General features: G+C 41.4%; 1 non-coding gene and 1 pseudogene across 1 annotated transcript; one reads left to right on the plus strand and one right to left on the minus strand.

The window, feature by feature from the left end:
• Positions 1–660: 660 nt before the first annotated feature.
• On the minus strand, positions 661–2,205 carry LOC119924270 (annotated as a pseudogene).
• An 11,021-nt stretch (positions 2,206–13,226) lies between these two features.
• On the plus strand, positions 13,227–13,364 carry LOC119924283. The gene has a single exon (XR_005449090.1). It is a non-coding gene; the product is annotated as a small nucleolar RNA SNORA7 (small nucleolar RNA).
• The last annotated feature ends 2,437 nt before the right edge of the window (positions 13,365–15,801 follow it).

A 15,801-nucleotide genomic window follows, 5' to 3' on the forward strand; every position in this document is an offset into this window, starting at 1 on the left:
TGTGATACAGGATGGAGGAAATGATGTCCACCCCTTGCTATTACCAAAAATTTGTTCTTTTGGCTCATTTCTAGCCTGTAAGCTCCTTGTGGGCAGAGAACATGTCTACCAACTGTGTTGCACTGTACTCTCCCAACCACTTAGCACAGTGCTCTGCACACAGTAATACCATTGATTTATGACAAATCCCTAAATAAACATAGCCTCTCTTATTGGGCAGCAAAACTCACCCGTGCTGGAAAGCAGTGACATGGGAGAGAGTCAAGGGTGTAGACTCAATTTTACTGCGCGGAAGGAGGCAATGGTAAAGCACTTCTGTATTTTTACCAAGAAAACTGTACGGATGCACAACCAGAACAAGTGCAGGTGGAGAGCATGGTGTTCTGGAGAAATGTGCCCGTGGTGTCGCTATGGTGATGGAATAAGACAAGACAAATTCTTAAGAAATATCATAAAAAGGGGAATGCATCCTTTACCTCCATAACACTCATCCAATCCCTTAGAAGAGTGGTCTACACCCAGGAGGTGTTCAGTAAATGCTTTTGAACGATCAATTGGGTTTAGCCTGATATGCCTAAGACCAAAGCTTTTCTGAGATGGTTGATCCTTCATAAGGCCTATGGTGGTTAGCTATCTGGAACCACCGACACAATGCACTGACTAAGAAATAATTTTAGGTCCAATCCATTTCCTCAGAGCATGTTTCACATCTTTGTTCCTTAGGCTGGATATCAGGGAGTTCAGCATGGGGATCACAGCAGAGTAGAACACAGTGGCCACTTTGTCTGTGTCCACGGTCTTGCCAGTACGGGGTAGGCAGTAGATGAAGAGAACCATCCTATGGAAGACAGCAATGGTGGTGAAGTGAGAGGCACAGGTGGAGAAGGCTCAATGCCTGCTCTCAGCAGAATGGATTCTCTGGATGGTGATGAGGATGAACCCATAAGAGATAAGAACGATCAAAATGGCACTGATCTCATTAAAGGTGGCCACTGTGAGCAGTAACAGCTTGTTTAGTCTTATTTAAGAGCAGGACAATGATGGGGGAGTAGGTCACAGAAAAAGTGGTTTATGTATTTAGAATGGAAGGAAGATTCCATTCTAAGGGCTAAGCATGTGTAAATCATGGAACACACCATGCCACAAAGGTATGACCCAGTCACCAGCTGGATACAGAGGTTTGAGGACATGGTGACTACACATAGCAATGGGTAACATATGGCCACAAACCGATCATAAGCCATCAATGCCAGCAAGATGACCTCAGTGATCACACAAGTGCAGAACAAGTAAAACTAAACATCCTGGGTAGGAAATGGTGTGGTCCTGTGTCAAGATGTTGGTCAACATCTTGGGCACGACAGTAGTGGAATAGCAGAGATCCACAAAGGACAGATAATGGAGGAAAAAGTACATGGGTGCATGAAGTTGGGAGCTGATCCTGATCAGAACACTTATCCCCAGATTTCACACCACCGTGATACCATACATAACCAAGAATACCACTAAGAATATCACTCCTCACTCTCGGCTTCAAGGCTTTCCATCACCTCGCCCCCTCCTACCTTACCTCCCTTCTCTCCTTCTACAGCCCAGCCCTCACCCTCCACTCCTCTGCTGCTAACCTCCTCACTGTACCTCGCTCTTGCCTGTCCCACTGTTGACCCCCGGCCTATGTCCTCCCCCTGGCCTGGAATGCGCTCCCTCCGCACATCCGCCAAGCTAGCTCTCTTTCTCCCTTCAAAGCCCTACTGAGAGCTCACCTCATCCAGGAGGCCTTCCCAGACTGAGCCCCCTTTTTCCTCTCCCCCTCCTCATTCCCCCGGCCCTACCTCCTACCTCCTTCAACTCCCCACAGCACCTGTATATATGTTTGTACAACTTTATTACTCTATTTTACTTGTACATATTTGCTATTCCATTTATTTTGTTAATGATGTGCATCTAGCTTTATTTCTATTTATTCTGATGACTTGACACCTATCCACATGTTTTGTTTTGTTGTCTGTCTCCCCCTTCTAGACTGTGAGCCCATTGTTGGGTAGGGACTATCTCTATATGTTGCCAACGTGTACATCCCAAGCACTTAATAAACACGATTGAACGAATGAATAAATGACCTAAGAGGAAGAGCTGCAGTTCAGGGTGATACGAAAATCCTAAGAGAATAAATTCAGTCACCATAGTGCAATTTTCCTTCTCCATTTTCCTAGTGCACTTGAAAGTGGGTGAACCAAGTCATAAATTCATTCTTCAGGGATGGATGACCAAAGAATTTCTTCTTATCCTTTCCCAGGAAGAGAACATGAAAGTGATATTTGGTTTAATAATAATGATGGCATTTATTAAGCGCTTACCATGAGCAAGCACTGTTCTAAGCGCTGGGGAGGTTACAAGGTGATCAGGTTGTCCCATGGGGGCTCACAGTCTTAATCCCCATTGTACAGATAAGGTAACTGAGGCACAGAGAAGTTAAGTGACTTGCCCAAAATCACACAGCTGACAATTGGCAGAGCCAGGATTTGAACCCATGACCTCTGACTCCATAGCCCATGTTCTTTTCACTGAGCCCCGCTGCTTCTTTATCATTATTATTGCCCTTGAGGCATAGAATAATAATGATGGTATTTGTTAAGCACTTACTATGTGCCAGGCACTTAACTAAACATTGGGGTGGATACAAGGAAATCTAGTTGTACAGAGTCCCTGTCCCATGTGAGGCTCACAGTCTCAATCCCCATTTTACAGATCTGGAAATTAGGTACAGAGAAGTGAAGTGACTTGTCCAAGGTCAAATAGCAGACAAGTGGCTGAGCCGGGATTAGAATCCATGACCTTCTGACTCCCAGGCCTCTGCTCTATCCACTACACCATGCTGTTTCTTATAATCAAAATATGATTATCAGGGTTTTTGATGACCTTAGTAGAATCAAGAAACTGACGGTTTTGAAGACACCTGAAACTAACAGAAAAGAAAGCTAGAGGAAGCGGAGTTTCAAGAAAGAATCTTCTTTCATCCTTTCCCAGTAAATAGATATTTGTTCCCTGAAAAGATAGGGAAATTAAACCCAACAATTCGGGAGATTACAGTATGTTTCAGGCAAACTAAAACAGAGATAGGAGGTAAGTATTTCAGGAAACCTGCCTTCTCAGAAATCTCATCAGATATATGTTTTCCTTAATCCTGAGTATTTTCCCAAGGGCTTGCTCCCACAGGGAAAAGTCTCTTAAGGATTTGCTCTAATGACTAAACTTTTAGAAAGTTCCTTCTACTTTCAACTTCACCGTGATGTAAATTAGTAGACAGAATACAAGGTGCTTCTCAGAGACTCATTTAAAATGGATATAACAATATGCAACCTTGGGCAAGTCACTTAACGTCTCTATGCCTCTCTTACCTCAACTGGAAATTGGGGATTAAATCCTCCTCCAATTTAGACTGTGAGCCCCATGGGGTCAGGGTCTGTTTCCAACGTCATAAACTTGTATTTACCCCGGCATTTTATAACAGTGCCTGACACTTAGTAAGCACTTAATAAATGCCGTATAAAAGCATTCAGGCCTACTGGAAGTGCTGGGTGAGGTGACACTGTAATTTGGGACCTACTTTTGGTCAGTCATTAATTCACTTTAACATTTGCCTTTGTGGCACTGTAGTTCAATAGTGGACTCTGAATAAAGCATAGGTCAAAGCAAAAATGTCATCTGACTCCTTCGTCAATATGGAGGCTTTCTTTTCAGTCATAAGATTTTTTTAATGGTATTTATTATGCATTTACTATGTGCCCAGTTTAGGAGTTCTGGGGTAAATAACACTACCATATTAGTACAATCACTCATCCTATCCTGACTAGATTACTGCATCAACCTCCTTTCTGACCTCCCAACCTCCTGCCTCTCCCCCCTCCACTGTCCACATTATCTTTCTACAGAAACGTTAGTATGTCACCCCCCTCCTCAAAGATCGCCAGTGGTTGCCTATCAACCTCTGTATTAAACAAAAACTCCTCGCTATTGGCTTCAAAGCTCTCCATCACGTTGCCCCTTCTTACCTCACCTCCCTTCGGTCCTTCTACATCCCAGCCCCCACAATCCACTACTCTGGTGCTAACCTTTTTACTGTGCTTTGACTTCACCTGTCTTGCTGCTGACCCCTGGTCCTTGTCATTCCCCTGGCATGGAATGCCCTCCATCCTAAAATCCACCAAACAATCATTCTTCCCCCCTTCTAAGCCCTACTGAAGGTACCCCTCCTCCAAGAGGCCTTCCCAGACTAAGCCCTCCTTTTCTCAGCTCCCCCTCCCTTCAACATCACCTTGACTCACTTCCTTTGGTCTTCCTCCCTCTCCCTGCCCCACGGCACTTATGTGTATATACATTCTATTCATTTATATTAGTAGGTTTGATGTCTGTGTCTCCCTCCCCATTCCCCCCTCCCCCCCAACGACTGTAAGCCCACTGTGGGTAGAGATTTTCTCTCTTTATTGCTGTATTGCACTTTCCAAGCCTTAATACAGTGGTCTACACACGGTAAGTGTGCATTTAATATGCTTGAATGAATAGAAGCAAATCAGGTTGGACACAGTCCATGTCCCACGTGGGGCTCACAGTGTAAACCTCCATTTTACAAATGAAGTAACTGAGGCACAGAGAAGTTAAGTGATTTGCCCAAGATCATAAGTTGACACATGGTGGATCCAGATTAGAACCCAAGTTCGTTTGACTCCCAAGCCCTTGCTCTATCCATCAGACCTCATGGCTTCTCCACTGAGACAATGCCATCTACATACTCACCCCACTTTATCGCCTCCACTACCAGAAGGAAGAAGGAGCCAGGGTGAGTTCAAGCACAAGAAGGAAAAGAAACCCAGTGGTCCCAAGTTAAAAGATTCCACTCCATCTACCTGGAGACAAGAACTAAAGGATTGTCTCGTCGTGGGAAAGTCACATTTACTCCCATTGCTTGAAAAACAAAAATCTGAATGGGTTTTACCTGGCAGGGGAGAGGAAAGTATTCAGTCATTTCTCTGATTTGGAATACTGCTCTTCTGGAAAATGCAGGTGTTTTCATGTTTCACTTTGGGACCCTGGAGACAGGATCCCTGAAGCTAACCAACATTATTAATCACAATGGGACACTCCAGAGCAGAACAAGACAGCTCTCTGGTGGCCTTTTGCCAAATTCAGCTTTAGATACTGACTTGAGGATCTACCACAGATTGCACGATTAGCATTAGGCTTTACTGCACCTCATTCACAGTAGTGTGTTGATATTTTACAATCTTACTCAGTGTTCTGAATCTACCTAAAACCTTACCAAAATGATTCAAAGCCATCACTCCAAGCACTAAAAAAAGCTTCTATTATTTTGTCAGTTTCCTTGGACAGCCTTCAAAGATGGGCTGACAATGAATCAAGCTAAAGTTGATATTGAAATTATTAAAATGGTTCTGGTGCTCACCTTCTATGTGACCCAGGGAAAGTCGCTGAACTCGGTGTCTCAGTTTCCTAAACTAGAAACTGAAAAAGGGAAATTCAATACCTGTTCTCCCCACTCCTTAATAATGATACTTATGGTACTTGTTAAGTGTTTACTGTGTGCACAGCACTGTTTGAAGCACTGGGGTAGTTACAAGGTAGTCGGGTTGGATACAGTCCCCATCCCACATAGGTCTTACACTCTTAATCCCCATTTTACAGATGAGGGAACTGAGGTCCAGAGAAGTCAAGTGATTTGCCCATGGCCCACAGCAGACATGACGCAGGGCTGGGATTAGAACCCATGACCTTCTGACTCCCAGGCCCTTGGTCTATCCACTAGACCATGCTGCTACTGTAAGCCCCAAATGGGACATGAAGTGCGTCTCATTTTGTATCTACTCCAGGTGCTTGACTGTTCTGTTATAAAAAAATAAATAATAGTAATTATCGTGGCTGTGTGGTTTTTCTCCTGGGTCTGCTTTGCCATTTTCCTTTTTTAAATGGCATTTGTTAAGCATTTACAATTTCCTAGGTACTGTACTAAGTGCTGGAGTAGTTACAAGATAACTGGGTTGGAAAGAGTCCCTTTCCCACATAGGGCTAACAGTCTTAATTCCCATATTCCAGATGAGGTAACTGAAGTACAAAGTTGTTAAGTGATACATAGCAGACAAGTGGCAGAGCTGGGATTAGAATTCAGGTCCTCTGACTCCCAGGCCTGTGCTCTTTCAACTAGGCCATGCTGTCTGTTCAGGGGAAAAGGAGACCAGCATGATTCTTACTAGTCCACTTTTCTACATGCTTTCCAGCCTAATTATTTCTTCCCTGTCGCTCAATTCTTTTTCCTCGCTCTACTATCCTTTCCCTTAAATCTACTTCTTTTGAAGGCCCTAGGCAGCATGAGTTTGCTCAAACTTGCACATCCTCAGTTAGTACAGCAATGCATGGTTCTGCATTCTGCCACTTGGGAGAGTGGTGACTCGGCATTCAATCATAAAAGGGATACGTTAGCACATTCTCAGGATACAGACAGCCTTCCTCTCTTCCCTTTCTCCTCTTCCCTGATAAATTTTTTACACTTTCAGTCCCATTCTCTAATATTTCTGTAGAGCTCCCATTTGGATCCTGGCCAGACTTCTTTTCTCCCTCATTCATTCTGAATGTTGTAGGTGGAGAAGCAATCTTAACTCTGCTCTGCACTGAGGTTATTTCAACTAAAATCTTCTAATTTTAGAAATCATCATTAATAGAGTATGACATTTATCTATATGAAATCATTATATTAATGACTACTTTGGTGGGGAAAATACTCCAAAACAGGGACAAGATGAACATCTGAATCTCTGCACTGTTCTTGATAGTAACTGTGGAATTTGTTAAGCACTTACCATGTGCAAGGCATTGTATTAATTGCTGGTGTAGATACAAGCAAACTGGATTGAACACAGCCCCTGTCCCACCTGAGGCACACAGTCTCAATCCCCATTTTACAGATGAGGTAAGAGAGCCACAGAGAGGTGAAGTGACTTTTCCAAAGTCACACAGCAGACAGGTGGCAGAACTGGCATTAGAACCCAAGTCCTTCTGACTCCCAGGCTGGTGCTCTTTCCACTAGGCCATGCTGCTGTTGTGTTTTTTTAATGGCATTTGTTAAGCACTTGCTATATTCCAGGCACCATACTAAGTGCTGGGGTAGATACAAGCTACACGTTGGATGTAGCCCAAGTTACACATGGGCTGATAGTGTGGGCTCAACTTTTATTTTGTAGTCTGGTCTTATATGGAAAGCTAAGGATAAGGGTGAAGATAGTTTTTTTCTATACTCAATGCCTACTGCTAGTTTCTCCCTTCCTCCCTTTGCTGGGGAGTTATCTTCTCCATCCCCAGTCAAGAGTATTGTCTTCAACAGTGGCAGTAAGAAGCTTGAGAAACCACTCCAGTGTCTGTTCTCCATGGTATCCACTCATCATCATCATCATAATCATCATCAATCGCATTTATTGAGCGCTTACGATGTGCAGAGCACTGTACTAAGCGCTTGGGAAGTACAAATTGGCAACATATAGAGACAGTCCCTACCCAACAGTGGGCTCACAGTCTAAAAGGGGGAGAAAGAGAACAAAACCAAACATACTAACAAAATAAAATAAATAGAATAGATATGTACAAGTAAAATAAATAAATAAATAAATAAATAGAGTAATAAATATGTACAAACATATATACATATATACAGGTGCTGTGGGGAAGGGAGGGAGGTAAGATGTGGGGACGGAGAGGGGGACAAGGGGGAGAGGAAGGAAGGGGCTCAGTCTGGGAAGGCCTCCTGGAGGAGGTGAGCTCTCAGTAGGGCCTTGAAGGCAGGAAGAGAGCTAGCTTGGCGGATGGGCAGAGGGAGGGCATTCCAGGCCCGGGGGATGACGTGGGCCGGGGGTCGGTGGCGGGACAGGTGAGAATGAGGTACGATGAGGAGATTAGCGGCGGAGGAGCGGAAGGTGCAGGCTGGGCTGTAGAAGGAGAGAAGGGAGGTGAGGTAGGAGGGGGCGAGGTGATGGAGAGCCTTGAAGCCCAGGGTGAGGAGTTTCTGCCTGATGCGCAGATTGATTGGTAGCCATTGGAGATTTTTGAGGAGGGGAGTAATATGCCCAGAGCGTTTCTGGACAAAGATAATCCGGGCAGCAGCATAAAGTATGGATTGAAGTGGAGAGAGACACGAGGATGGGAGATCAGAGAGAAGGCTGATGCAGTAGTCCAGACGGGATAGGATGAGAGTTTGAATCAGCAGGGTAGCGGTATGGATGGAGAGGAAAGGGCGGATCTTGGCAATGTTGCGGAGCTGAGACCGGCAGGTTTTGGTGACGGCTTGGATGTGAGGGGTGAATGAGAGAGCGGAGTCGAGGATGACACCAAGGTTGTGGGCTTGTGAGACGGGAAGGATGGTAGTGCCGTCAACAGAGATGGGAAAGTCAGGGAGAGGGCAAGGTTTGGGAGGGAAGACAAGGAGTTCAGTCTTCGACATGTTGAGCTTTAGGTGGTGGGCAGACATCCAGATGGAGATGTCCTGAAGGCAGGAGGAGATGCGAGCCTGGAGAGAGGGGGAGAGAGGAGGGGCAGAGGTGTAGATCTGGGTGTCATCAGCGTAGAGATGATAGCTGAAGCCGTGGGAGCGAATGAGGTCACCGAGGGAGTGCGTGTAGATCGAGAACAGAAGGGGACCAAGCACTGAACCTTGGGGAACCCCCAGAGTAAGAGGGTGGGAGGGGGAGGAGGAGCCTGCAAAAGAGACTGAGAATGAACGACTCCATTCCTTAAGTGTGTACTTCCTAATTTCCCTAACTCTTCCCTTTACATTTCTAATTTTCCCTTTCATATCACATTTCAGATTTCACAACTTCCTCTAGGAAGGAATCCCATGTACTTAGGAACTGCCAAATGAGTCAGTTCTCTTTGTGTTTAGTTTTAATCAATCAGTGGTATTTATTGAGCACTCATTGAGTACACATTACTGTACTAACCATTTGTGGGAGTACAATAAAGCAGCACTGGAAGACATGTTCCCTGCCCACAGTGAGCTAACATGTACCATCTTCAAGCTTCGAGCCTACCCGTCCTATTGTTGCTTTGAGATTTAATGAACACAATTCTGTTTACCAAGTATAGATCTTTTGTACCACCCAAACCGTTGTCACACATTCATTTGAATACAACTGTGCCTTTGGAAGACATCCCTAAAGATGCATGCAGACGATTAGTCAATTTTTTTTCAGAGAAAGCACAGTGCTTCTAAATTCACTTACCTAAAGAGCATCCTTTATCTAGCAAGCAACATACAAGGATCTCCAGTGATGTCACTGAGTTCAATATTGCCCCTGAATTTTGCTTCAGTGATGCTGATAGACATAGAGGTGAAAAATTGAATCCTTTGAGCAACTGAAAGTGGTACTGACAGTGCTGTGCACACAGTAAGCACTCAATAAATACGATTGAATGAATGAATGAATATTCCAAATAAATTGAGGCCAGGCGTTGTGTCTATTTAATGTAGTATACTCTGCCAGGTGCTGAGCACGGTACTCTTTGCACAATAAACACTCAATAAAATACCATCATACCATCACACTACTTTAAATTATTTCTGACCCTGATTACTGATTCATTATTCAATAATAATAAAAATAATAATGACAACAATATCAATAGTATTTAGTGCTTATTTTGTATTAAGGCCTATGTGGATGCACGGTAATCAATTTTTTATGGTTATTTAATTAAAGTGAACTGTTTAAAAGATGATCCTAATGAAAGACCTATTTATTATGATATAATAATGAGTATATAATAATCATATTATGATATGAAAATGAAGACCATATGTCTTCATTGTTTTCCCAAGCTTTCTGCCTCCTGGAGGTATTGTTGTAAACCTATAGCCATATGAGAAGGCTGAAGTGATCTTTCTGCATCGTGGAGTAATTGGTGTAAAATTATAGACATATGAGAAGGCTGAAATGATTTTGACATTATAATTTATATTCAGCATCCCAAACACATCTAGTAAATTAAGTGCTCTCCGTTTTGTACCAAACTGATTTCTATAATGTCATTTTCACTGAAACTGTTCAGCTCTGACCTGGAAATTGGAAAGAAAACAAAGAAAAATGAGTATTGAAATTTACTGGAGACTAGGAATTGCAGAATGGTCTCTCAAACATACTGAATGGCCCTCATTTATAGAAGTACCCCAAATCCACCTCCTTCCACCCTCATTTAGACTCCCTCTTCAACACTAGATGGGCCCTTCAATCAAACAATCAATCCATCATTTATTGAGCATTCACTAAAACTGATGGCATTTGTTAAAGTGCTTAATATGTTTCAAGCACTGTTTTAAGCTCTGGGGTAGATACAAGATCTTCAGTTAGGACATGGTCCATTTCCCACATGGGGTTCACAGTCTTAATCCCCATTTTACAGATGAGGTAACTGTGGCAGAGAGATGTTAATTGACTTGCCCTAGGTCACTGCAGATGAGTGGCAGAGCTAGGATTAGAACTCAAGGCTTTCTGACACCCAGACCTGTGCTCTTATCCACTAAACTGTTCTGCTAACTACTTGGGAGAATACAATTCTACAGAGTTTGGTAGATACATTTCTTGCCCACAACTAGCTGACAGTCTAGAGAGGGTGACAGGGATTGAAATGCATTTCACAATGTGCATCACCTCGGACCACTTTCGTGTTCACTGCACTCTGTGCCCCAGTGGGAAAACAACGGGTAGGAAAGAGATAATGTGACTAGCACTGCACAATACTAACAATAATGATGACATTTATTAAGCACTTATTATGTTCAGAGTACTGTTCTAAGCGCTGAGGACAATGAACACTATAGTAAATCCCTTTGGAGTCTCAGGACTGCTGCTCATCCATCATTCCCTACAAAAGATTCAATCATCATCAAAGAAGATTGCAAACAATGAGGTTGAGGAAAAACATCCAAGCACCAGCAAATAAGTAATACTTATTGCATCATGTCCTCACTGGGTGGAACACAAGGAGAATGAAAGAGTCATTAGTTTTTGATGGAGCTTTCTCTGTTCCACTGATTTGGGTTTGCAATTCTATCTATTAGTTTTAGTCGGCTTCCCCTTTTCAATCATACTGTGAGATGGGGATTGTGACCGAGTGTACTTTCAACAAAATGATTAGAGTGAAAAAGGTCTAAATCATTTGACCAATGGTTACCCATGTTTATTTAAAAATATTTTAAGGTGGATGTCCCTCAACCTCACACAATATCCTGGCTATTGTAAAACCATCCTTGCCATCAGGAAATCCTTTCTATCTGCCTGAGCACTCTCTTAGGTTAATTGAAGTCTATTTCCATTTCTTCATTACTCTATGATTATGGAGAAGTAGTCACTATCATGTTCATCATAACAGCCTTTCATACATAAATAAATATGTAAATTACCCTTTAAACCTTTTTCCCTTTAGGATAAAGAATTCCAATGTATTTCTTATTTTATTGATATTTGCTAATTTCTTACTATGTGCCAGTCACTCTATTAAGCTCTGGAGTAAATGCAAGCTAATAAATTTGCACACAGTCCAGGTCCCACATAGGGCTCACAGTCTTAATTCCCATTTTATAGATGAGGTGGCTAAGGCACAGAGCAGTTAAGTGAGTAGCCCAAGGTCGTACAGTAAACAAGTGGCAGAGCCACATAGAACCCAGGTCCTCTGAATACCAGGACTTTGTGCTTGCACGTAAGCCATGCTACTTCTTAAAGGCTTTACCTGCTCTGTCCTTCCTAGTTTTTATCATTTTTTCCGGATCCTCTCCAGCTTCTCCATGTCCTATTTAAAGATCAGCGACCAGGACAAAATACTCACAGGTTTCACCAATGCAGAGTATTGAAAAAAAATGACTTTTCAGCACTTGTATTCCCTGCTTCCAATTTAGCCTAGTCAGATGCTGGGAAATGTTTCTTAATATGATCTAGCAAAATGACTTGGTGGATATAGCATGGGCCAAGGAGTCAGAATATCATGGGTTCTAATCTTGGTTCCACCATATGTCTACTGTGTGACCTTGGGCAAGGCACTTCACTTCTCTGGGCCCCAGTTACCTCATATTTAAAATGGGGATTTATAGTGAGTCCTATGTGGCACAGGGACTGTGTCCATCCTGACTACCTTGTATTTAGCAGAGACTGTGTCCATCGTGACTACCTTATATTTAGCACTCTGCTAATAACAGTCCTTGCCACATAGGAAGTGCTTAAGAAATAGCATAATAATAATAATAATAATAATAACTATTATTATTGATGATTGTGTTCATCCACTACATTATCCAATGTAATACCTGTATCTGAGCAATGAATAATGTTTCTTTGGAAACAAAATTAAAACAGAAAATCAGAAGAAAGGAAATGAGTTATCAATTTTAAAAAATTTCCGGTGAGCTTCTTGGAGCAAATCACAGGTTTAGTCTGGGTGTTATTTGTGAATAATTACCAGATTAGTTAGTATTCCAATGATTAACTCAGTACACACAGAAGAAGGCAAATATGTTTGAATTAACAAGTCCTTTAGATTTGTATCGAGCCACTCTAACTCCTTGCATCCACTCTCTCACATTGCATAAAGGTGACTGTGCTAGATATAATTGTCCCCTCTTCCCCTCCCCATCACATCCACTCCTTCCCTCTGCCCTTCCCCTTCCCCCAGCACTTGTATATTTGTACATATTCATTACTTTATTTTATTAATGATGTGTATATACCTATACTTCTATTTGTCTATTCTGATGGTATTGCCACCTTTCTACTTATTTTGTTTTGTTGTCTGTCTGTCTCTTCTAGACTGTGAGTCCGTTTTTGGGTAGAGACCATCTCTATATGTTGCCGATTTGTACTGCCCAAGCACTTAGTACAGTGCTCTGCACACAGTAAGCACTCAATAAATACAATTGAAAGAATGAATGAATGAATATTCTCTTATGAAGTATAAGATCATTTTGTAATGGTATGAGTCTTAGCCCATGGAAATGCTCTCAAATCTGTTTTATGACAATATGCAGAAAATTCATTTTGGGAGGCTTTATTCTTTTTGAGTAATATTGCTCTAATTCATCTCTTTTTTTATAAATTCCACATAATATTCATTTATACTAGTAATATAAATACCCTTGCAAATCAATCAATCAATGGTATTTATTGAACACTTACTCCTTGGCACCCCTCTCAGGGTCTTATCTGGAGAGTTTCCAGTACTCTACCAGTCCCGACTACAGGAAGGAAAGTCAAGCAGAGGCATATCCAGTCCATTCCTAGCTTGGACAGTGGCTAGTGCGTGGAAAGCAATCTGCTACAAGTCGAAACTCACCTGTGCTGGGTGACAGCAGCATGGGAAAGAGTCGAAGGCAGAGACTCGTTTACTGTGTGGAAGGAGGCAATGGTAAACCACTTCTGCATTTTTACAAGAAAACTCTCTGTATACATTTCCAGAACAACTGCAGATGGAAGTGAGGTGTTCTGGGAGAGATGCTCTATTCTGTCTCTATGGGTTGGACATGATTGGACAGCATAAGACAATAACAACGACTCCTTAGCAAATCATGTTGAATATTGACAAATTACCCTATTTACATATTGAACTATTTTATGCCACATTATCCTTATTATTCTACTGGAGATAGTTGGTCAAGTAATGATTTAATTTTATTTATCTCAAGGGATTCAATTTTTCATTGCAAATATAGAATATTAAATTGTGTTTTAAATTTGACCTAGAAAGGTTAATATTTTCAGTTATTGATCCAAATCATAGTTTAGTAAGACTAAATGGAAAGAATATATATATATATATATATATATATATATATATATACATATATACATATATATTCTACATACTATATGTACCTATTCTATAACTATAGTATATGTAAGTGTGTATAGTATGTAAGTATAGTCCCCCTCTAGACTGTAGCTCATTGTGGGCAGGGATTGTGTCTGCACAAGTGCTTAGTACAGTGCTCTACACACAGTAATTGCACAATAAACACAATCAAATGACCAACTGACTTGGGCCTAGCATAGATTGCAGGCTAAGGCCTAATGTGTGATGAGGGTAGGTAAGTACAAAGGGAGACCAATCAATCAATCAATCAATCAATCAATCGTATTTATTGAGTGCTTACTGTGTGCAGAGCACTGTACTAAGCGCTTGGGAAGTACAAGTTGGCAACGTATAGAGACAGTCCCTACCCAACAGTGGGCTCACCGTCTAAGAGGTCACAAGCTAAGCCTTAGAGCCAGTCATCTGGAGATTTACATTATCCAGAAGGAAATGGGTAGACATTGTTAATTTTTCAAGTGGAGAGAGCTGTGAGTAGAATTGCATTTTAGGAGTTGATGCGGGCTATGGAGTGAATTTTAACCTGAAGTGGGAAGAATCCGAAAGAAGGTAGGTCATCGAAGAGGCTGATAGAGTAATATAACCAGAGATGACAAGATCTTGAACCAAGGTGGTGGTTATTTGGGTGGAAATTATAGGTTGAATCTGTGCTGTATTATATAGGATGTACTGGTGAGATTTAGTGTGTGGAAATTAAATATTTATCATTATATAGATTCTGGGATTAATAATAATAATAATAATAATAATAATAATAAAAATGGTGATATTTCTTAAGCACTGTTCTAAACCCCGGGGTAGATACAAGGTAATCAGGTTGCCCTCCGTGGGTCTTACAGTCTTAATCCCCATTTTACAGATGAGGGAACTGAGGTTCATAGAAGTGAAGTGACTTGCCCAAGGTCACACAGCACACATGTGGCAGAGCCATGATTAGAACCCATGACCTCTGACTCCCAAGCCTGGACTCTTTTCACTGAACCATGCTGTTATGTGGTTTATGGTGTGAAGTGTGCTAATAATTTCTCCAAGTGGGTTATAGGATAACAAAATTTCTGATATCCCATTTGATGAACAAATCTGACCTTTTACTGGGCAGCCTGGAAAATGTCCTAAATTCAGCAAGGTCCTAACACCTAATATAAAACTGAGCACAGGATGTCTTGATGAATATTTTAATGCTGCTTTCCTGTTTCACGCATAATTTATCCTTACTAATAAATATTTGTCTTTATTCATAATTTATTATCAACTCTTAATGGTACTGCAATGAGTATATTTAAAACCAAAATGTTATGCATATATTCTTACTTCCTTTACTTACATTTTATATAGTCAGTTATTCCAACTGTAGATAATGGGTGAAAGAGGATGATGGAAGTGGGCTTACATTCCATTAAAAGATATCTGTAAAGAATGTTTATGTTCCTTATATTTGGGGTGACATCTCAACCGTCATGATTAGTGTTTATTAGATTTGGTGGGGCATGGATAAATCTCGGCTTCGTGTTAACATTTAAATAAAAGAATGGAAAATTTGGGAAAATATATTGGGGTCAATATATTTAGTAATCTGGCTGCATAAGAGCATAATTTAGGCAACAGTTGATGTTATTGTTGCTATATTCCCTTGCATTGTATCAGAAGATACTCAAGGGATTTAGTCTCAGCAGTAACTGAGGACAGTTAATATAATGGAATCAAAAGCCCTCTGCAATAGTGAAAGCATTGGCTACTCTTTTTCAGCTAGGAGGTAAAGGTGTTTATTGTAATGTAATTATAAATATATTTCCACGTACTGAAGAACAGAGAAGGTAATCGTCTTATAGTAAGCATACTATTCTTACTATATCTTTATGAAAACAATCTAAGTTAATTCATCATCTCTTTCGT

Source organism: Tachyglossus aculeatus, unplaced genomic scaffold, assembly GCF_015852505.1.
Source record: "Tachyglossus aculeatus isolate mTacAcu1 unplaced genomic scaffold, mTacAcu1.pri scaffold_89_arrow_ctg1, whole genome shotgun sequence".
Classification (NCBI taxonomy): domain Eukaryota; kingdom Metazoa; phylum Chordata; class Mammalia; order Monotremata; family Tachyglossidae; genus Tachyglossus; species Tachyglossus aculeatus.